The following is a 24,595-nucleotide window of genomic DNA, read 5'->3' on the forward strand; positions in this document are numbered from 1 at the left end:
GCGATATGGGCTACTTTTATACTCAGCAGCAATTAAGGACTGTACACTTATGAACTGTGCACCTTTCTGTATAAATACTATACTTCATTTAAAATTACACTCATTTAAAATAAGATTTTCCATAGCAAACCCTTCCTCTTGCTTTCCTCTTCACAATGATGCACAATCAGCTAAAGCCCATCACAATCAAACAAATCAAGAATTCCCCATCTGTCTCTCTGTGCTTAGAATGCTAATTTCAAATATTTCATTTATATTTGATACTATGTTCCTTACTTTTAAATATTTATATTAAAACTTTATACTAGTGTATGGTATAGTAAGAATCTAAATTGAATTTTCCTCTCAATTACTTGTTTATTATTCCAGTCTAATAGTCCCCTTCCTCTTAAAAGTTCTGTATACAAAGGAGGAAATATTCTGTTCTAACAAGTATTTGTGTATCTTGCGTCTGTATGACATAAAGATGCATTGGAATGTATTTGTTACTTATTGTCCTCTGTCATTTAAAAAAAATGTTCTCCCGAATTGCATTAATATTCTTTTCTGTTGACTATTTTGATAAAATCCAGAATTCCTTGAATTTTATCAATCAAAAGAGAGAAAAAAACTCTGTTGATAACCATAACCATGTTGGCATGGGGAGATTATGGTCATTGTACCACTGAGTCTTCTCAGGCCCCTAGAGATTCTCAGCATTTGCTTACGTCAGTCACCTTTCTCTTGATACAATAGAAAGAAACCAGGTAATTTAATTTTAGTCCTTATTTTTCAACAAAAGCTGTGTAATTTTGAATTAGTCACTTCCTCTAAAAGATACTGTACTTCTTCTTTTGTGACTTGATTTTTCATATCTTTTACTCATTTTTCTTTGAAATAATTTACTTATTTATCACATCTGTAAGCATATTAAGAATATTACTTCATCTCTCTTGAATTCTTACAAACTTTCTTAATTTGTAATTTGCCTTGATGTTTTCTTTTTGTGGAGAAAGTGTTGGATTTCTTCCTTATAGCTTATTATTTTATTGTTGTTTACTTTGTACACAGTGACATATACACGTCTCAGAGACTCCTGACATATACCACACTCCCCTGAACCCCAAACTCCAGTAGGATAGAGACCATCACAATTCACTTTGTTGCCCCAGGATCCAGCCCACTAGGATCGGCCACTGCTCTGCTTATTAGTTCTACCTGCCCTAGAAAATCAGACATTGTCAATTCTTATTTTTCTGCGGATTCTGTGTTTGCAAATTTGGCTTAAAATATTTTGTAACCCCATATAGTGCTATACTTGTGGAGCTTTTGTGGTCCTCACAGAGTTGAGCAGATCAGCAAAAAAAAAAAATTGAAGCAGGTGGATGGATGCTCAGGTTCCTACATTACTGCTGTACTTTCTTTTTCAGCTTTTATACTACAAACAGCTGTTATGGTAGACTTAGTGCAACATTTTTACATTTCTGGGTTTTTTGGTGATGATTTTTATTCAATTTAATATATGTACTACATATTGAATATGTCTTTAAATAGAAACCCATAAAACAAGGTTTGAGGAGATCAGTTGTTGAAAATGTTGTGAGCAAAGCTTCACAGGAATCTAATTCTCTATTTTTCCCAGGAACAGTGGTTCAGTATTTGCTAATTCACTGTTCACAGTGACATCATAGAATGTAACTGCTGTGAATAGCAAGAATCGACCACAGTAGGGTTTATCCTATGGTAGTTTTCTATGTGTCCATTTTTTGTTTCTATTTAGTGCTAGCTAAGTAGTATTATATTGCAGAGACATAACACAATTTTTTTTCACTCTTTTGTTAGTAGAAATTGAAGTTAAGAGGTCATATGGTTTATTCTCCCATTAACTATGAAAATTCTGGTTGCTCTACATCTTTTCCAGTATTTAGTAATTGTCTAGCTAATCCAATGGGTGTGAAATGGTTTTTAGCTTGCATTTTCCTGGTGAAAAATGATGACACATACTTTATCATAGACATTGTAGCCATTCATATATCTTTCTTTGTCAAGTGCTTTTAAAAGAATTTTGACAAGTTTTAAAATTAGGTTGTTTGTCTTTTTATTATAGACTCTCAGAAGCGAGAGATAGGGTTGTCAGATACATGTATTGTGAACACTATCACCTTATATGTTGGCTTGCCTGTCAATTTTTAATAGTAGTTTTTCATGGAAAAGCATTAATAAAGTTCAATTTAATCAGTTTCTTTTATGGCTGGCTTTTCTGGAGTCTATCTAAAAAATCTTTGCTTATCATCCTGTTGTGAAGATATTCTAACATGTATTCTTCTAAGACTTTATGGTATTAGCTTTAAATCTTAAGTCTATGATAATTTGAAGTCTCTCTCTGTCTTGTTCTCTTAGTGATGACCAATTCTAAAATCATTTGTTGAAAATTCATTCCCAATTGAAAGGCTGTGATGGTTTGATCTAAACAATTAATTATACAAATGTGACTATATTTCAGATTTTCTTCTTTTGCTGTTCATTCATAAAATTATATCTCTTTAAAGCTGGTAGTGTAACTACTTCATTCTTCCTTTTCAATAGTCTCAAGGTGTTATATTTATAGCATTTTCATGTTCTTATAAACTTTTGAAGTAGCTAGTCAATTGCTGCAAAGTGTTCTGCTTGAATTTGACAAAAATATATTTATATGTAAATTCTTTTTAGAAAATTATTTGGTATTATTATTTCTTCCCTAAATGATTGGTACTTATTCATTAGTGAGGTCATCTAGACCTGTTATTTTGTGTGTGTGTGTATGTGTGTGGAAAGATTTTTAAACTGTGAATTTAGTTTCTTTAATAGGTATAGCACTACACAGAATTTCTATTTCTTTAATTTGCATTTTTAGAAATTTATATTATTGAATGTATTAGTTGTTTATAACTACTGTGGGATCTGTAGTTATGTCTCTTCTTTCATCTTGTTATTTATAATTCAAAAGTTCTCTCTCTCTCTCTCTTTTCCTGTGCTTTCTAGTTAAGAGATTATCAATAGCTCCAACAATAATTTGAGAACAAACTTTGGCTTTGTAACTCTTCTCTATTGGTCTTGTGTTTTCTATTTCACTGGTTTCTTTGTTGATCTTTTTAATTTTTTTCTGCTTACTTTGATCTAGTTTTTTTCTTGTACCTGTAGGTGGATTTTAAGCCTTTTTCTCTAAGCTTTTGTTTTGTAATATAAGCATTTAGGGCCGCAAATTTCCCTTCCAGTGGCTTCTGGAGCACTGCCTCCCAATGGCACCACTATGGTCGTGCCAGGGTCTCCATTGAAACCTGCTCAGTGTCTCCAGGGAAGTGTCTACACTCTTGCTGGAGGTCTGAGGTTTTTCTGCTTGTACAAGACCTGGAACTTGCTCAGGCAAATGTTCTTCCCTGATAGTTGCTCTATCTCAAGTGTCTGCTATTTGCTACAACTAATGGTTTCTCACTGTGTGTGAGAACTTAGTGCTCAGCCAGTGCTTCAGGAGAGCTGTTATGCAGGTGTCTGGAGCTCATTTTTCACTACTTTTTTCTCTCTTTACTCTGAAAATTCTAGCTGCTTCAGTATGAACTCCAGCATCTGCCCTTTCAGTTCAGCAAAATCCCTGTGATTTCCTTAGGCTTTCCATCATCTCAAAAGAGCCTCCTAGGAGAAAGCTGGGGTTATTGTAGGGCTCAGCTCAGATTTTCTGTTTTGTTAGAAATCACAGACCTATGCTACCTGCTACAAAATGGTACTTTAAATGTTTTCAGCTATAAATTTATAAATAAAAAGGATAATCTCATATTAGTTAGGAAACTTTTGGAAAAAACTTTGGAAAACTTTTAGAAAAACTTTTGTAAAAAATTTGTTTAGGAAAACAAAAATTATAAAAATATGCCTTTTTCTGATATCTCAAAATATTATTTCTTTTTTTTTTCTTCAGAATACATTTTTACTTAATTTATTTTTGCACTGCATGGTAGCGCTGGCCACCATTAAGGGTCTGTCACCATTTCCATCATTACTGTTTTCAGAATACTGGAGTGCAAGTGCCAAAATGCATATTTACGGTTTACAGACAATGGTGGCTTCAATGTATCTTCACAAGGAAAATTCAGGGACGGCAGTGCCTACATAATATCAAAGTATTATTTCTAAGAACACATCAGAATTAAATCATCCAAATGTAGAAAAAATATGCATATATCAAGATATTATGATAGCAATTATGTATTAAAGCAACTCAAATAAAGACAGGAGTAGTTATGTAAATTACGGTTAACTAGCATAACAGAATATTATATAGCCACTAAAATTATGATTTTGCAATCTCTGAAATCACATGGAAAATGTTAATATGCTATTAAATAAAAATACTGAATTATTTGTATACTTTGATTACATTTATTTAAAATCTAAGTATGAAAAATGTCTCAAAATGAATTTTAGGATTGTTTTCTCTAATTCTGTGAATGTATTATTGGTATTTTGATCAGGATTGCACTATATCTATAAAACTATTTTGGAAGTATAGCCATTTTCATTATATTGGTTCTTCTTACCCAAGAACAAGGGATATCATCCCATTTTCTGATCTTCTCTTTGATCTCCTTTTTCAGAGTACTGTGTTTTCTTTTTTCTTTTTTTCTTAAATTCTATTATTGGTACATTTTAGGTATACAATACATTTACATTTATCATTGGGAACTTGTACCTTTACAGGACTTGTCTTGGTTCTTATTTTTTCCCCATGCGCTGCCCTCCCATCACCCCCTCCGCCCTTCCCTATTTACATAGACTTTGTTTCCATTTTTTCCATTTCTCATCATTTTTCCTTTCCTTCTTTACTTTTGCCTACCCCTCCCTCTTCCCCTACCCCTTTGGACCTTTTCTTCCTATTTTGCATTATCGATTATTCATTTTAATCATTGGTACAATTTAGGCATATAATATAATAACATTTATCATTGGAAATTTGCACTTTTACATATTCTCTCTTGGTTCTTATTTTTCCCCCTTCCCTGACCTTCCTTCAACCCCTCCATGCCTCTGTATTTACAAAGACTTTGTTTCCATTTTTTCATTTTCTCATATTAATTCCATTCCCTTCTTTCCTTTCCCCTACCCCTCCAACTTCCCCTTCCTCTTTGCCCCTTTCCTTCCTATTTCACATTATCTATTATATCTTTCAGTCCTTATTTACACTTTCAGTTTCTCACACTAGAGAAACTATTTGGTATTTACACATGTGTGTCTTATTTCACTTAAGAGTACCACCTCAATGTGCATCCATTTAGCTATAAATGTCCCTAATTTCTCATTTTTTATGGCTGAGTAGTACTCCATTTTATAAAAAAAAATATTTTCTTTATCCAGTCTCCAGTTGATGGGCAATTGGGTTGCTGCCAAGCTGTAGCTATTGCAAATTGTGCTGCTATGAACATGGGTGCACATATATCACTGTGGTATGATTATTTTAATTCTTTTGGGAAGATACACAGGAGGTGAATTGCTGGGTCAAATGGGACTTCCAGTCCTAGTTCTTTGAGGTATCTTCATAATGATTTCCATAGTGGTTGCACCAATCTACACTCCGCCAGCACTGGAGCAGCGTTCCTCTTTCCCAATAGCCCTGCCAGCATTTGTTACTGGATGATTTCATGATAGCAGCCATTCTTTCTGGAGTGAGGTGGAATCTCAGCGTTGTTTTCATTTGCATCTCTCGAATGACCAGTGATGTTGAGCATTTTTTCATATATTTACTTGCTATTTCTACTTGTTTGTCTGAGAAATATCTGTTCATTTCAGATGCCTATTTTCAGATTGGGCCTTTAAATTGGGGAGGTCTGATTTTTTAAGTTTATAGATTCGAGATAGTAGGCTTTTGTCTGAGGAAAAGAAGGTGAAGATTTTTTCCCACATCGTAGGTTGTCTCTTCACACTGCTGGTGGCTTCTCTTGCTGTGCAGAAGCTTTTTAATAAGAAGAGATCCCCCTTGTTGATTGTTTGTGCTAGTTCACGGGTAACTGAGGTTTTGTTCATAAAATCTTTTCCTACCCCAATCTCTTCAAGTGTTCTACCTAACCTCTGTCCCAGCCAATTCAGCATTTCTATTTTAATATTTAGATCTTTAATCTGTTTCTATTTTAGTTTAGTGTGTGGTGAAAGATATAGATCTAGTTTTAATTTTTGACAAGATGAAACCCAATTTTTCCAGCACCATTTATTAAAGAGGCTATCTTTCCTCCAGTGAGGGTGTTTGGCTCCTTTGTCAAGATGAGATGGCTGAGTGTGTCTGGAGTTGTTTCTGCACCTTCTAATCTGATCCACTGGTCCTCAGGTCTGTTTCTTTGCCAGTACTATGCTGTTTTTATCACAGTAGCTTTGTAGTATAGTTTCAAGTTGGGGGTTGTGATACCCCCTGCCATGTCTCTGTTGCCTAGAATTGCATTTGCTCTTCTGGGTCTCTTCTTGTTCTAAATGAATGTTTGTATTGTTTTCTCAAGGTCTGTGAAGTATGCTGCTGAGATTTCAATTGGGATTGCATTGAATCTATATAGCAGTTTTGGAAGTATGGCCATTTTCACTATGTTGATCCTGCCTACCCACGAGAAGGGCATGTCTTTCTATTTTCTGAAATTATCTTCAATCTCTCTTTTCAGAATGCGATAGTTTTCAGGGAAAAGGTCTTTGATTACTTTTGTTACATTGATTCCTAGATATTTCAGTTTTTTGGATGCTATTGTAAAAGGAATTGTTTGTCCTATTTTTGTCTCAGTGAGTCTGCTGTTCATGTAGTGGAAAGCTATTGATTTTTGTGTGTTTAACTTGTAACCAGCTACTTGACTGAATTTGGTTATTAAGTCTAGAAGACTTTTGGTGGAGTTCTTGGGGTCTTCTATATAGAGTATCATGTCATCTGCAAATAATGACAATTTGACTTCTTCATTTCCTATCTTTATTCCTTTTATTTCTTTCTCTTGTCTAATTGGTGTGGCTAATGTTTCCAGAACTATATTGAACAAGAGTGGTGATAGTGGACATCCTTGTCTTGTTCCTGATTTTAGTGTGAAGGATTTCAGGTTTTGACCATTTAATATGATATTGGCTGTTGGTTTTTCATAGATGGCTTCTATCAGTTTGAGGTAGAGACCATCTATTCCAATTTTTTGCAGGGTTTTTATCACAAATGCATGCTGGATTTTGTCAAATGCTTTTTCTGTGTCTATGGAGATAATCATATGGTTTTTGTCCTTGGCTCTATTGATATAGTGTATTACATTAATTGATTTTCATATATTGAACCATCCCTGCATCCCCAGGATGAATCCCACTTGATCAGGGTGTATGATCTTCTTGATGATCTTCTGCATTCTGTTTGCCAGTATCTTATTAAGGATTTTTGCATCTATGTTCATTAGTGAGATTGGCCTATAGTTCTCTTTTTCAGTTGGGTCTTTCTCTGCTTTGGGGATCAAGGTGATGCTTGCTTCCAGGAATGAATTTGGGAGTATTGCTTCCCTTTCAATTTCATTGAAGAGTTTAAACAGTAGTGGCAGCAGTTCCTCTCTAAATGTCTTGTAGAATTCAGCAGTGAAGCCATCAGGGCCCAGGCTTTTCTTAGTTGATAAGTTTTTAATTACATTTTCAATTTCATTGGTTGATATTGGGTTGTTCAGAATTTTTAGGTCTTCTTCATTCAACTTTGGTAATTCATATGTATCTAGGAATCTGTCCATTTCTCCTGTGTTGTCCATCTTATTGGCGTATAGGTTCTGGAAATAGGTATTGATGATCATCTGGATTTCTGCAGGGTGTGTTGTAGTTTCACCCTTTTCATTCCTAATTGCATGGATTTGGGCCTTTTCTTTCCTTTTTCTGATAAGGTTGGCTAAGGGTTTGTCAATTTTGTTTGTTCTTTTGAAGAACCACCTCTTGGCTTCATTGATTTTTTGTATCATTCTCTTAGTCTCCATTGCATTGATTTCTCCTCTGATCTTTATAATTTCCTCCCTTGTATGAGCTGTGGGGTTGTCCTGCTCTTCTTTTTCTAGAGGCTTGAGGTTCAGCATCAGGTTGTTTAATTGGGCTTGTTCTGTTTTCCTAATATGCGTATTCACTGCTATGAATTTCCCTCATAAGTCTGCTTTCATTGTGTCCCATAGATTCTGATATGCTGTATTGTCATTGTCATTTAATTGAAGGAACTGTCTGATTTCTTCTTTAATTTCCTCTGTGACCCATTGGTTATTCAGATGTGTGTTGTTCAATTTCCATGTGTTTATGAAATTTTTCCAGTTTCTTTTGCTATTGATCTCCAATTTCATCGCACTATGGTCTGATAATATACAGGGGATAACTTCAATTCCTTGGCACTTACTTAAACATGTTCTATGTGTGAGTATGTGGTCTATTTTGGAGAATGACCCAGGTGCAGCTGAGAAGAATGTGTATTCTGATTTTGTGGGGTGGAAGACTCTGTAAACATCTGTTAAGTTCATTTGTTCAAGAGTTCGATTGAGTTCTAGTATTTCATTACTTATTTTTAGTCTAGTTGATCTATCTATTTGTGACAGTGGGATATTGAGGCCCCCCACTACAATTGTATTAGTGCATATATGACTTTTCATGTCTGTTAGTATTTGTTTTATATAGTTGGGTGCACTAGTGTTTGGTGCATAGATATTTATGATTGTCATGTCTTCCTGTTGGATTGTTCCCTTTACAAGGATGTAGTGTCCTTCTTCATCTCTCTTAATCAGTGTTGGTTTGAAATCTACTGATCTGCCAAGAGGATAGCTACCCCTGCTTTTTTGGGGGGTTCCTGTTGCATGGAGTATTGTTTTCCACCCTTTAACTTTCAGTATATGAGTTTCCTATTGAATTAAGTGTGTTTCTTGTATGCAGCATATTGTTGGATTTTGCTTCTTGACCCAGTCTGCCAGTCTATTTCTTTTGATTGGTGAGTTGAGACCATTAACATTGATGGTTATAACTGAAATGCATGGACTTGTCATTGCCATGACTTTTTCTTTTTGTTGGGTTCTCCCCCTTTCCATTTAATTTCTTGTCATGCCAGATGGGTTCATTCTGCTTTGCTTCCTGGGGTTGTGATCCTCCATGTCTGTTCCTAGGATATTGTGTAAAATTCTTTGGAGTGTTGGTTTGGTATTCACAAAGTTCCTAAGGTGCTCTTTGTCATGAAAGTATCTTTTTTCTCCATCCATTTTGAAAGATAGTTTTGCAGGGTCCATCAATCTGGGTTGGAGGCTGTTTTCTTTTAGGGCTTGGAAAATGTCACTCCAAGCTCTTCTTGCCTTGATGGTTTGTGTTGAGAAGTCTGCTGTGATTCTGATGGGCTTTCCTTTGTATGGGATTTGTTTCTTTTCTCTGACTGCTTGGAGAACTTTGTTCTTCTGTTGTGTTTCTGGAATCCTAACAATTATATGCCTATGTGTAGATTTTTTTTTGATCAAGGCTATTTGGAGTCTTATATGCCTTACTTATCTGTATGTCAAGCTCTTTTCCCCTGCTTGGGAAGTTTTCTGCCATTATTTCTGTGAAAAGATTTTTTGTGTCATCTGCACTCTCTCCTGTTTCTTCATTGAGCCCAATCAGTCTTATGTTATTCTTTTTTGCATCATCTAGCAGCTACTGGATTGATTTCTCATGTTCCCTTATAATTTTGAAGCAATTTTTCTTTTCCTGGTCACTAATTGCAATCTTATCTTCTATATCTCAAATTCTGTCCTCACTTTGGCTCATTCTGCTGTGTAGACTTTCAATGGAGTTTTTCATGTTCTGGAAATCTATTTGCATGTGTTTTATGGATTCCATTTGTTTCTTATGTTGGGATTCCATCATGTTCCTCAGCTTCTCTCTAGATTTATTAATCATGTCTTGCACTAGGGGCACAATTTCTCCTGTTATCTGAGAAATTATTTCTGATTTCATTTTTTCCAGATCCCTTTTGTTGTTAGTTCAGTGGGTCCAGGTGGTTGAGTATCAGAGTGTTCGATCTCATTTCCCTTTGGGGTTGCTGTAGGTGATCTGGAGGTCTGGTTTTGAGACTTATTTACATGTTTTCTCATTTCAACTGGTGTGGGGGGCTGTTAGCGCCTGCACGGATTACCTCCTCTGAGCTGGGTGAGGTGGAACAGGGGCTGGGAGCAGCCGTAGGGATTTTGACCCAAAAGCCCTTTCCTGTGGGCTGGGAGCAGCTGGAGGGATGGTGGCCGGGAAACCCCTTCCTCTGGACCAGGAGCAGTGGGATGGTGGCCCAGAAGCCCCTTCCTCTGGGCCAGGAGCAGCGGGACAGAAGGTGGCCCAAAAGCCCTTTCCTCTGGTCTGGGAGCAGTGGGAGGGATGGTGACTGGGAAGCCCCTTCCTCTGGACCAGGAGCAGTGGGACGGCTGCTCAGAAGCCCCTACCTCTGGGCCGGGAACAGTGGGACTCAGTACCTTGGTCTGGTGGTCTGGTGTCCTCTGTGCCTTGGTAATGTGGAATCAGGTGGCTGCCTGTCTGCAGTGGGGTGATTCGGCATGTGTTCCGCGCCACTGGGGACCTTGACAGGGTGTGCGCAAACCTGCCTTTCTCCAGCAGGGTGATTCGGCTTCTTCTGCATGACTCAGTACCCCGGTAGGGCGTGCACAGACCTGCCTGTCTGCAGCGGGCTGATTCCGCGTGTTCTGCGGGACTGGGGACCTCGGTAGGGTGTGGGCAGACCTGCCTGTCTCGACCTCCAATTTCATTGCACTATGGTCAGATAATATACAAGGGATAACTTCAATTCCTTTGCAAATAATTAAATATGTTCTATGAGTGAGTATGTGGTCTATTTTGGAGAATGACCCATATGCAGCTGAAAAGAATGTGTATTCTGATTTTGTGGGGTGGAACACTCTGTAAATATCTGTTCAGTTTATTTGTTCAAGAGTTGGATTGAGTTCTAATATTTCATTACTCATTTTTGGTCTAGTTGATCTATCTATTTGTGACAGTGGGGTATTGAGGTCCCCCACTACAATTGTATTATTTCATATATGACTTTTCATGTCCATTAGTATTTGTTTTATATAGTTGGGCTCACTAGTGTTTGGTGCATAGATATTTATGATTGTCATGTCTTCCTGTTGGATTGTTCCCTTTACAAGGATGTAGTGTCTTTCTTTGTCTCTCATCATCAGTGTTGGTTTGAAATCTACTTGACCTGCAAAGAGGATAGTTACTGCTGCTTTTTTTCAGGTTCCCATCGCATGGCATATTGTTTTCCACCCTTTAACTTTCAGTCTATGAGTTTCTTTTTGAATTAAGTGTTTTTCTTGTATGCAGTATATTGTTGGGTTTTGCTTCTTGACCCATTCTGCCCATCTATTTTTTTTGATTGTTGAATTGAGACCATTAACATTGATGGTTATAACTGGTATGTATTTACTTATCATTGTCATGACTTTTTCTTTTTGTTGGATTCTCCCCCTTTACACTTAATTTCTTGTCGCACCTGATGGGTTCATTCTGCTGTGCTTCCTGTGGTTGTGATTCTCATTGTCTTTTCCTAGGATATTGTCTAAAATTTTTTGGAGTGCTGGTTTGGTATTCATGAAGTTCCTAAGGTGCTCTTTGTCATGAAAATATCTTATTTCTCCATTAACTTTGAAAGATAGTTTTGCAGGGTACATCAATCTGGGTTGGTGGTTGTTTTCCTTTAGGGCTTGGAATACATCACTGCAAGCTCTTCTTGCCTTGAGGTTTTGTGATGAGAATTGTGCTGTGATTCTGATGGGCTTTCCTTTGTATGTGATTTGTTTCTTTTCTCTAACTGCTTGTAGAACTTTGTTCTTCTTTTGGGTTTCTGGAATCTTAACAATTATATGCCTATGTGTAGATTTTTTTTGATCAAGGCTATTTGGAGTCCTATATGCCTCACTTATCTGTATGTCAAGTTCTTTCCCCCTGCTTGGGAAGTTTTCTGCCATTACTTCTGTGAAGACTTTTTTTTTATGTCATCTGCACTCTCTTCTGTTTCTTCTTTGACTCCAATCAGTCTTATATTATTCTTTTTTGCATCATCCAGCAGCTGCTGGATTGCTTTCTCATGGTCCCTTACAATTTTGAAGAAAATTTTCTTTTCCTGGTCACTAATTGCAATCTTATCTTCTATATCTGAAATTCTGTCCTCACATTGGCTCATTCTACTGTTAGACTTTCAGTGGAGTTTTTAATCTCCTGGAAATCTGTTTGCTTCTGTTTTTCAGATTCCATTCATTTCCTATGTTGGGATTCCATCATGTTCCTGAGCTAGTCTCAAGATTTATTAATCATGTCTTGCACTATGAGCCCAATCTCTGCTGTTATCTCAGAAATTATTTCTGGTTTCCTTTTTTTGCAGATCCTCTTTTGTTGCCAGTTCAGGTAGTCCAGGTGGTTGAGTATCACAGTGTTCCTTCTCATTTCCCTTTGGGCTTGCTATAGGTGATCTCGATGTCTGGTTTTGAGACTTGTTTATGTGTCTTCTCATTTTCATGATGGGCAGGGGGGTGCTGCTGGCACCTGTGCAGCTCACCTCCTCTGAGCTGGGAGTGGTGAATTGGCATCCCGGAGGCCCCTTCCTCTTAGCTGGGAGCTGTGGAATGGTGGCCCAGAAGCCCCTACCTCTCGAGTACTGTGTTTTCAATGTTACGGTCTCTCTATCTATTTTTTTTCTTTGTACCAGGACATGAACTCAAGAACTTGCACTTGTGAGGGAGGCGTGGTGCCACTGAGCTAAATCCCTGGCCCAGTGTAAAGGACTTTTACTTCCATCATTAGATTGATACCTAGGTGTAACATATAAAGAACTCAAGAAAATCAGACACCCCAAATTTAAAGAACCATTACAAAAATGGGCACCTGAAATGAATAGGTAGTTCTCAGATGAAGAAGTAGAAATGTCAAATAAATAGTTAAAAAAATGTTCAACATCATCAGTCATTAGAGAGATGTAAATTAAACAGCATGGAGATTCCATCTCACTCCTGAAAAAGAAATCAACCAATAGCAAATGCTGGGGGTGCTGTGGGGAAAAAGAAGCCCTTCTCTACTGTTGGTGGGATTGTAAATTGGTGTAACCAATGTGGAAATCAGTGTGGAGATTCCTCAAAAAATTAAAACTAGAGGTTCATTCAACCCAGGTATTTCCCTTCTTGGTATCTTTCCAAAAGAATTAAAACCATCATACCACAGTGATATATAGTGGCACAATTTGTAATAGTTAAATCTTGGAAACAGCCCAAATGCCCATCAATCAATGAATGAATAAAGAAGATATGTTTTTTAATAAAATGGAGTACTACTCTGCCATAAAGAAGGATAAGCTTGAGACATTTCTAGCTAAATATACCTTGAAACCATACTCTTAAGTGAAATAAATTGGACACATGTTTAAATACTTCATTGTTTCTGTAGTGTGAGAAACTGAGAGTGTAAATAAAGACCAAAATGTATAATAGATATTGGGAAATGGGAAGAAAATTTTCAAGTGAGAAAGGGAACAAGGGGAGAGAGGGAAGGAAGGGGCAAGAAAAAAAAGAGAATAGAAGGAAGAAATGGAAACAAAGCTTTTATAAATGAGGGGGGGATTGGGTGAGAGATGGGAGTGGGAGTGAGGAAAGGGGCAGGATGTATCATGTATGGGGACAAGTTTCCTGTGATGAATGTTATCATTATGTATAACTAAAATGTACCAATAAAATAAAAAACAAAAATGTCTCAAAATATATACAAATTAAAGTTACTGTGTTAAAATGGTGGGATAAAGAAGATATTCTCCCATCTAATTTCAGGTATCTTGTTAAGATGAATGCTTTATTTTTTTCTTACATCCTTTTAAATCACAGAGGATGAGATGGGATTTAGTAAGCATCAGGTCTCAGCACTGAAGAGAATATTGAAAAATCAGGGTCCTGAATGTTTAGAAACACTGCCAGGTGAGTAAACAGAAAGGAAGGATTCTGACATTTAATTTACGAGGGTCTCATATGGAGATCTGATGATGGATCATCACCACCTAGGAGTCTAAGAAGGGGAATACTAGACAGATAACAGGTGTCTCACTGACTGTGACCTCATCAGAAGCCAAAGTCAGCTACAGGGTTGCTGTTGTTATTAGTATCTACTTATTCATCTACTCCTTATTCCGTATTCAAAATGGGAAAATGGGGAAATGGGAAGAATATCCAAAAGTAGCCACAAGGTCTCAAGAAATATGTGAGGAGGAGAGTTAAAACCAGGTAGAGTATTAGAAGACTCGAGAGAGGGGAGGCCTGGGTGTTGGTCATGCTGGAGGGCAGCCACTCATGATTCCTTAAGTGCTTGCAAAATATGTTCAGTACAGCAACTTAATGAAAACATTTATATATTCATGCCCACATATTGCTTTGTGATTCACTTTCCAGAAAGTACATGTGATTCTGCATTATTCATTCTTCTGGCTTTTCAGTACTCCATTGGAATTATTTAATCTTTCCCCATGTTGTTTCCAGTAATGGCTCAGGAAAGTATTGCCTGTCAACGAAGCATGTAAGATTATGGGCTATATTACAAAGTTCCAAGAAGGGAAGTGATCTGGGAGAAGTAGGCTGAATAATGAATGCAAGGGACTAGCATTCACATCCCAAATCAAATTTTATTGAGCAAAAGTTAAACAGCTTTGCCACTCAGAGAGAAATGCTGCCCATGGAGGGAAGTGTATAGGTTGGTATTGACTGTGGATTGACTTGGCTAAAATAAAGTAACCCATTGTAACCGAGTTAGAAGGGGATCATTGTCTACTAAGATTGGCTCAACTTGGATGATGGCCTGGGTTTATTTGCAGAAGTGCTGGTAGTGTATGGGCGGGTGCTATGCCCTCTCCCAGCTCTCCTGTGCTCCTTCTGGCAGCTTTGTCCTCAGTTTTCTGATTGTCATTCCCATCAGAACATCCCAATCCAGTGTCCCCGTCTTTTTAAAATATCTATCAGTAGGATAATTCTGTTTCAAGTTTAAAATCTTGTGTAATTGTAGCACGATATGTGTAACATAAAATTTATCATCTGAACCATATATAATTATCTGAAGTGTTAAGTCCACATTGTAGTGCAATGAATATACCGAAGTCTTTTCATCCTGTGAAACTGAAGCTGTATGGCAGTGATGGTGAACCCTTTAGAAACCAGTGCCCAAACTGCAACCCCAAATCCACTTATTGATTGCAAAGTGCCAACAGTGCAATTAAACGTGAATACTTTAAAAAAAACCTCATATATTTACATCTTTTGTCTTAAAAGAAAAACAAATTCTATACCCCCTAAACAACTCAATAGGACAATTCTTATTAATCACTGTCCAATAAATAACTTGTAAGAAATAAAAAGGAAATTATTTGGATTTAAAAATTAAAAGATTTCAAAGTCAAGATCAGTCTTTGTTCATAACAGAAAACTTAAAAAATACAGGTGAGCAAAAAGAAGATAATCCATAATTCAGTAGTAAATTTTGCTATTTGAATTTTTCTAAGCAAAAATGAGATCCTACTTCTGTACTTTTTACTTTATTGCACTACTGGGGATTGAACCCTGAGCCTTCCCACTGAACTACATCCCCAATCCATATTTTAGCATTTATTTTGAGACAGGGTCTCACCAAGACTCTAAGTTGTCTTTGCTGGGCTCAAATTTTCAGTCCTTCTGCTTCAGTCAGTCCCACAGTGCTGGGATTACAGGCATAGTCTACCATGCCTACCTGGTCTTTTTTTTTTTTTTTGATACTATGTCCTGAAGGTCTTTCTACACCAGTAAATAGTAAATAAATTATCTTCGATGCTGGGATTGTGTGGTGTGGAATGAATGCTTTACACTTCCTGTCCCCGATGTCACTAAGTAACCTTCTTATACTTCTATTATGAATAATTTGATGCATGAATTGTTAATATATTGCTTCCTAAATGACAATAGAACCTTATTACTAAAAACAAATCTTTATAGCTAGGATTTCAGGTACAATGCAGGTGGGAGAGAGATCAGGATTTAAATAAGCATTTTTCAGTAACTTCAAGTACACCTTGGCCTTTGTAGTCCAAGTGCCCCCAAATGCAGTCTTTCCTGTGGGTCATACTCAGAGAGTTGGTGATGCCTACAAGGCAGAACAGACCTGTTAACACACTTTTGTCACTGTCCCTCATGCTCCTCTTGCCTCAGCTTCCTTAGGACACACTGTCTCCACTCTTGGTGCTCTCCTTCCCTGCTATAGTGTAGAGTCCCCACTGAAATGTAGCCACACAGATGGAGGCCATGAGCCTCACACTCCGGAGAGTACCCATATAGGAGGAGATGCTAAGAAATGCACAAACAGACAGGCTCTGGCCTTCTCTGTTCTTGGCCCTCCATAAAAGGAAGGTGACACAGTGTCTCTCCTGATCTACTGGAAAGAACAGAGGCTTTGTGCTGAGTCATTAGATGCAGAACTCACATGAAGGGGGGGACAGGAAGGCTCAATCCACTGGGTATGGGTTTTCCAGGACTTGGGTTCCAGCCTACCAGAGAGAGGGAAGAGGAAAGTGAGGGGGAAGGGACATCCTAAGAGGCAAGGAAGTCTGTTTTGGAAGCATGGTTCCTTTGTCTAGAGCTGTTGTCTTGGAAAGAATGGACCACCCCATTGTCACCCTCCAGCTGTCCCCAGTCAACAAGCTGTGAGTGTAGGTCAGAGTTCACTCTGACCTGTGATCCGTCCATGTTGCTACCGAGAGGTCCTTAGGTTCCCTATTTACAGCCTGTGTCCAACACCTTCATATGTGACATGGGATCCCAGCCCCTGCCTCAGAGAGCTGCTGATGAAATTCAACCACAACCACAGCCAACGTTAACGGGAATCATGTGTTCCTGGCACCCAGCATGCTCTTCACACAAGGACTTACTGGAGCTCACCACAACCCTGCATACCCTCAGCGCTGACATTTGAACCAAAGAAGAAACCAAGCCTGACATGGTAGCACACACCTGTAATCCAAGCACTCTGAGGCAAGAGGATAAAAAGTTTGAGGCCAGCCTGAGCAACTTAGTGAGACCTTCTCTCAAAATACAAATAAAGGGAGGGATCTGGGGATCTGGCCCTGGGTTTAACCCCTAGTACCCCCAACCCCCCCCAAAAAGAGGAAACCAAGAGAGGCTTTCCAACTTACCCCAAGTCATACAGGGGGTGAGAGGGGCAGCTGACGGTTCACCCCCCAGGGTTCTTGAGTTCCAAGTCCTTGTAAGGCCATCTTTCATGGGGAGATGAGGCAGCTCACACAGGGAGACATGCACAGGAACAGCTGCAAGACTCCACTGCCCTTTCCAGTGAGCCCATGTTTAAATCTAGGCCATGGGTTCTGACATCAGGGTTACACTCAGGTTGTCTGCTGAGCTGGGTGCTGGGAGAGACAGGACACTAGGGTGGAAGCTCCTAGGATGCCTGCATTCTGACCTCTTGTCTTCATGGGCCACCTTTCTGCAGACCACATGCACGTTAGTACTTTTCAGAGGGTTGACTTTCTATTTGTAAACAGTGGCTCCCTTGTGCTGGCTTTACATGAATGGGGCCTCGTCCTGCTCTGGAGCCCTTCTTGGCCTCTGTCTAGGAGTTCTTCCTGCCTAGACTCTGAGAAGATGGCTCAAACCCATTGTCCTTTATTATTGAGCACAGGCCTCTCCAGTGTTCTGTGTGTCACACAATCCCATTCTACTCTAGGCCTGCACTGCCTGAAAGAAGCAGGTACCCCCTCCCAAAGCATCTCACAGCAAGAAGGCTCTCAGAGTCACCAGCTCTTATAATAATTGGTAGATTCATTTTAACTTGCAAGGTGTTTTTTCCTAAATAAATAACCAAATGCTTACTTTCTGTATCTGGCAACTAATAGGGCCTGGATGGACATTACTGTGTGAATGAGCATAACACAATCTGAAAAGCATTCTTTCCCCTTCGTCCTACCATCTCCAGGACTCCTCAAATGCTGGGCTCAGGGCAGGCAATGCTAGGTGGTGTGAACCCACTGATATCCTTGGAAACTCTTCTCAATGCTGGAAATAGATGGTCCTTTTACTCTCTTGAGGATGGGTGCTACCTGAGTCATCATAGGAGGGTGGTTGTCATGCAGCTCTTGGTCTAGTTATCATTTCGGGTGTATAAAGAAGAGGATTACCTGGATCTGCACTTCTTTTTTTTTTGTATTAAATTCTTTTATTGGTACATTGTAGGTATACAACACAATTACATTTCTCCTTGGGAATTGTACCTTTACATGATGCATCTTGGTTCTTATTTTTTCCCCATTCCTAGCCCTCCCTTCACGCCCTCCACCCTTCCCTATTTACAAAGACTTTATTTCCATTTTTTCCATTTCTCATCATTTTTTCCTTTCCCTTCTTTCCTTTCCCCTGCCCCTCCCACTACCCCTACCCCTTTGGACCTTTTCTTCCTATTTTACATTATCAATTATTCATTCTAATCATTGGTACATTTTAGGTATACAATATAATGACATTCATCATTGGAAATTTGCACCTTTACATAGTCTTTCTTGGTTCTTATTTTTCACCCTTGCCCAGCCCTCCCTTCAACCCCTCCAGTCCTCCCTATTTACAAAGATTTTGTTCCTATTTTTCCATTTTCTCATATTAATCTCATTTCCTTCTATCCTTTCCCCTAGCCCTCCCACTTCCTTCCCTTTTGCCCCTTTTCTTCCTATTTCACATTACCTATTATACATTTAGTCCTTATTTACTCTTTCAGTTTCTCACACCAGAGAAACTATTTGGTATTTACACGTGTGTCCTATTTATTCACTTAAGAGTATCGCCTCAATAGGCATCCACTTAGCTATAAATGTCTCTAATTTCTCATTTTTTATGGCTGAGTAGTACTCCATTTTATTAAAAAAACCACATTTTCTTTATCCAGTCTCCAGTTGATGGGCATTTGGACTGTTTCCAAGTTTCAACTATTACAAACTGTGCTGCTATGAACATGGGTGCACATATATCACTGTGGTATGATTCTTTTAATTCTTTGGGGAAGATCCCCAGCAGGGGAACAGCGGGGTCAAATGGGACTTCCAGTTCTAGTTCTTTGAGGTATCTCCATACTGATTTCCACAGTACTTGCACCAGTCTACACTCCCACCAGCAGTGGAGCAGGGTTCCTCTTTCCCCACAGCCCCGCCAGCATTTGTTATTGGTTGATTTCATGATAGCAGCCATTCTTTCTGGAGTGAAGTGGAATCTCAGCATTGTTTTCATTTGCATCTCTCGAAGGACCAGTGCTGTTGAACATTTTTGCATGTGTTTATTTGCTATTTCTAATTCTTTGTCTGAGAAATGTCTGTTCATTTCAGATGCCCATTTTCAGATTGGGTCTTTAAATTTGGGAGGTCTGATCTTTTTAAGTTCTTTATAGATTCGAGATAGTAGACCTTTGTCTGAGGAAGAGCAGGTGAAGATTTTTTCCCACATTGTGGATTGTCTCTTCACACTGTTGGTGGTTTCTCTTGCTGTGCAGAAGCTTTTTAATAAGAAGAGATCCCATTTGTTGATTGTTTGTGCTAGTTCATGGGCAACTGAGGTTTTGTTCATAAAATCTTTTCCTACACCGATGTCTTCAAGGGTTCTACCTAACCTCTGTTCCAACTGGTTCAGAGTTTCTATTTTAATATTTAGATCTTTAATCCATTTTGATTTTAGTTTAGTGCATGGTGAGAGATATAGGTCTAGTTTTAATCTTTGGGAAGTTGAAGTCCAATTTTTCCAGCACCATTTATTAAAGAGGCTATCTTTCCTCCAGTGAGGGTGTTTGGCTCCTTTGTCAAAGATGAGATGGCTGAGTGTGTCTGGTGTTGTTTCTGCATCTTCTAATCTGTTCCATGGGTCCTCAAGTCTGTTTCTTTGCCAGTACCATGCTGTTTTTATCACAGTAACTTTGTAGTATAGTTGCAGGTTGGGGATTGTGATACCCTCTGACATGTCTCTGTTACCTAGAATTGCTTTTGCTATTCTGGGTCTCTTCTTGCTCCAAATGAATTTTTGGATTGTTTTCTTGAGGTCTATGAAGTATGCTGCTGGGATCTTCAACTGGAATTGCATTAAATCTATATAGCAGTTTTGGAAGTATGGCCATTTTCACTATATTAATCCTTCCTACCCAGGAGCAGGGGATGTCTGTCCATTTTCTGAAATCATCTTCAATCTCTCTTTTCAGAGTGCCATAGTTTTCAGAGAAGAGGTCTTTGATTTCTTTTGTTAGGATGATTCCTAGGTATTTCAGTTTTTTGGATGCTATTGTGAAAGGAATTGTTTGCCCTAGTTCTCTCTCAGTGAGTCTGTCATTGGTATAGAGGAACGTTATTGATTTTTGTGTGTTGACCTTGTAACCAGCTACTTGACTGAATTTGGTTATTAAGTCTAGAAGACTTTTGGTGGAGTTCTTGGGGTCTTCTATATAGAGTACCATGTCATCTGCAAATAATGCCAATCTGACTTCTTCATTACCTATCTTTATTCCTTTTATTTCTTTCTCTTGTCTAATTGCTGTGGCTAATGTTTCCAGAAATATATTGAACACGAGTGGTGATAGTGGAAATCCTTGTCTTGTTCTTGATTTTAGTGTGAAGCATTTCAGTTTTTGACCATTTAATATGATATTGGCTGTTGGTTTTTCATAGATGGCTTCTATCAGTTTGAGGTAGAGACCATCTATTCCAATTTTTTGTACGGTTTTTATCATAAATGCACGTTGGATTTTGTCAAATGCTTTTTCTGTGTCTATGGAGATAGTCATGTTTTTTGTCCTTGGCTCTATTGATATAGTGTATTACATGGATTGATTTTTGAATATTGAACCATCCCTGCATCCCTGGGATGAATCCCACTTGATTAGGGTGTATGATCTTCTTGATGATCTTCTGCATTCTGTTTGCCAGTATCTTATTAAGGATTTTTGCATCTATGTTCATTAGTGAGATTGGCCTATAGTTCTCTTTTTCAGTTGGGTCTTTCTCTGCTTTGGGGATCAAGGTGATGCTTGCTTCCAGGAATGAATTTGGGAGTATTGCTTCCCTTTCAATTTCATTGAAGAGTTTAAACAGTAGTGGCAGCAGTTCCTCTCTAAATGTCTTGTAGAATTCAGCAGTGAAGCCATCAGGGCCCAGGCTTTTCTTAGTTGATAAGTTTTTAATTACATTTTCAATTTCATTGGTTGATATTGGGTTGTTCAGAATTTTTAGGCCTTCACCATTCAACTTTGGTAATTCATATGTATCTAGGAATCTGTCCATTTCTCCTGTGTTGTCCATCTTATTGGCGTGTAGGTTCTGGAAATAGGTATTGATGATCATCTGGATTTCTGCAGGGTCTGTTGTAATTTCACCCTTTTCATTCCTAATTGCATGGATTTGGGCCTTTTCTTTCCTTTTTCTGATAAGGTTGGCTAAGGGTTTGTCAATTTTGTTTGTTCTTTTGAAGAACCACCTCTTGGCTTCATTGATTTTTTGTATCATTCTCTTAGTCTCCATTGCATTGATTTCTCCTCTGATCTTTATAATTTCCTCCCTTGTATGAGCTGTGGGGTTGTCCTGCTCTTCTTTTTCTAGAGGCTTGAGGTTCAGCATCAGGTTGTTTAATTGGGCTTGTTCTGTTTTCCTAATATGCGTATTCACTGCTATGAATTTCCCTCGTAAAACTGCTTTCATTGTGTCCCATAGATTTGAATATGTTGTATTGTCATTGTCATTTAATTGAAGGAACTGTCTGATTTCTTCTTTAATTTCCTCTGTGACCCATTGGTTATTCAGATGTGTGTTGTTCAATTTCCATGTGTTTATGAAATTTTTCCAGTTTCTTTTGCTATTGATCTCCAATTTCATCGCACTATGGTCTGATAATATACAGGGGATAACTTCAATTCCTTGGCACTTACTTAAACATGTTCTATGTGTGAGTATGTGGTCTATTTTGGAGAATGACCCAGGTGCAGCTGAGAAGAATGTGTATTCTGATTTTGTGGGGTGGAAGACTCTGTAAACATCTGTTAAGTTCATTTGTTCAAGAGTTCGATTGAGTTCTAGTATTTCATTACTTATTTTTAGTCTAGTTGATCTATCTATTTGTGACAGTGGGATATTGAGGCCCCCCACTACAATTGTATTAGTGCATATATGACTTTTCATGTCTGTTAGTATTTGTTTTATATAGTTGGGTGCACTAGTGTTTGGTGCATAGATATTTATGATTGTCATGTCTTCCTGTTGGATTGTTCCCTTTACAAGGATGTAGTGTCCTTCTTCATCTCTCTTAATCAGTGTTGGTTTGAAATCTACTGATCTGCCAAGAGGATAGCTACCCCTGCTTTTTTGGGGGGTTCCTGTTGCATGGAGTATTGTTTTCCACCCTTTAACTTTCAGTTATGAGTTTCCTTTTGAATTAAGTCTGTTTCTTGTATGCAGCATATTGTTGGATTTTGCTTCTTGACCCAGTCTGCCAGTCTATTTCTTTTGATTGGTGAATTGAGACCATTAACATTGATGGTTATAACTGAAACATATTGACTTGTCATTGCCATGACTTTTTCTTTTTGTTGGGTTCTCCCCCTTTCCATTTAATTTCTTGTCATGCCAGATGGGTTCATTCTGCTTTGCTTCCTGGGGTTGTGATCCTCCATGTCTGTTCCTAGGATATTGTGTAAAATTCTTTGGAGTGCTGGTTTGGTATTCACGACGTTCCTAAGGTGCTCTTTGTCATGAAAATATCTTTTTTCTCCATCCATTTTGAAAGATAGTTTTGCAGGGTCCATCAATCTGGGTTGGAGGCTGTTTTCTTTTAGGGCTTGGAAAATGTCACTCCAAGCTCTTCTTGCCTTGATGGTTTGTGTTGAGAAATCTGCTGTGATTCTGATGGGCTTTCCTTTGTATGGGATTTGTTTCTTTTCTCTGACTGCTTGGAGAACTTTGTTCTTCTGTTGTGTTTCTGGAATCCTAACAATTATATGCCTATGTGTAGATTTTTTTTGATCAAGGCTATTTGGAGTCCTATATACCTCACTTATCTGTATGTCAAGCTCTTTTCCCCTGCTTGGGAAGTTTTCTGCCATTATTTCTGTGAAAAGATTTTTTATATTATCTGCACTCTCTCCTGTTTCTTCATTGAGCCCAATCAGTCTTATGTTATTCTTTTTTGCATCATCTAGCAGCTGCTGGATTGATTTCTCATGTTCCCTTATAATTTTGAAGCAATTTTTCTTTTCCTGGTCACTAATTGCAATCTTATCTTCTATATCTCAAATTCTGTCCTCACTTTGGCTCATTCTGCTGTGTAGACTTTCAATGGAGTTTTTCATGTTCTGGAAATCTATTTGCATGTGTTTTATGGATTCCATTTGTTTCTTATGTTGGGATTCCATCATGTTCCTCAGCTCCTCTCTAGATTTATTAATCATGTCTTGCACTAGGGCACAATTTCTCCTGTTATCTGAGAAATTATTTCTGATTTCATTTTTTCCAGATCCCCTTTTGTTGTTAGTTCAGTGGGTCCAGGTGGTTGAGTATCAGAGTGTTCGATCTCATTTCCCTTTGGGGTTGCTGTAGGTGATCCGGAGGTCTGGTTTTGAGACTTATTTACATGTTTTCTCATTTCAACTGGTGTGGGGGGCTGTTAGCGCCTGCACGGATTACCTCCTCTGAGCTGGGTGAGGTGGGACAGGGGCCGGGAGCAGCGGTAGGGATCTTGACCCAAAAGCCCTTTCCTGTGGGCTGGGAGCAGCTGGAGGGATGGTGGCCGGGAAACCCCTTCCTCTGGACCAGGAGCAGTGGGATGGTGGCTCAGAAGCCCCTCCCTCTGGGCCAGTAGTGGTGGGAGGGATGGTGGCCCAGAAGCCCCTTCCTCTGGGCCAGGAGCAGCGGGACGGCTGCTCAGAAGCCCCTACCTCTGGGCCGGGAACAGTGGGACTCAGTACCTTGGTCTGGTGGTCTGGTGTCCTCTGCGTCTTTGTAGTGTGCAATCAGGTGGCTGCCTGTCTGCAGCGGGGTGACTCGGTGTCTTTCGCGCGACTCAGGACCTTGGTAGGGCGTGCACAGACCGGCCTGTCTGCAGAGGGCCGATTCCGCGTGTTCTGTGCGACTCAGGACCTCGGTAGGGCATGGGCAGATCTGCTTGTCTCCAGAGGAGTGATTCGGCATCTTCCGCGCGACTCAGGACCTTGGTAGGATGTGCACAGACCTGCCTGTCTGCAGCGGGCTGATTCGGCGTGTGTTCCGCGGGACTGGGGACCTTGGTAGAGTGTGGGCAGACCTGCCTGTCTGCAGCGGGGTGATTCGGAGTCTTCGGCGCGACCGGATCTGCACTTCTTAAACCTCAGGGGAATCTGCCGTGTATCTGGGAAAATTAAATCAATAGCAGGAATGTGCTGTCTCCTTGTGGGGCACATTGAGTAGAATGGGGGGGTGCTGCTAATTTTGTGCAGCAAAATATTTTGACAATATACCAGGTGATACCTGGGGCAACCTGGGGCTGACAGCATGAAAATGTGAGACGGTAGCTGTTCAGGGGCCTTCAGGGTTCTGCTGTGTTTGAGAGGG

This window comes from Heterocephalus glaber, unplaced genomic scaffold (genome assembly GCF_053883595.1).
Source record: "Heterocephalus glaber isolate CG9 unplaced genomic scaffold, H.glaber_assembly_v1.0 deba00001472, whole genome shotgun sequence".
Classification (NCBI taxonomy): Eukaryota; Metazoa; Chordata; class Mammalia; order Rodentia; family Bathyergidae; genus Heterocephalus; species Heterocephalus glaber.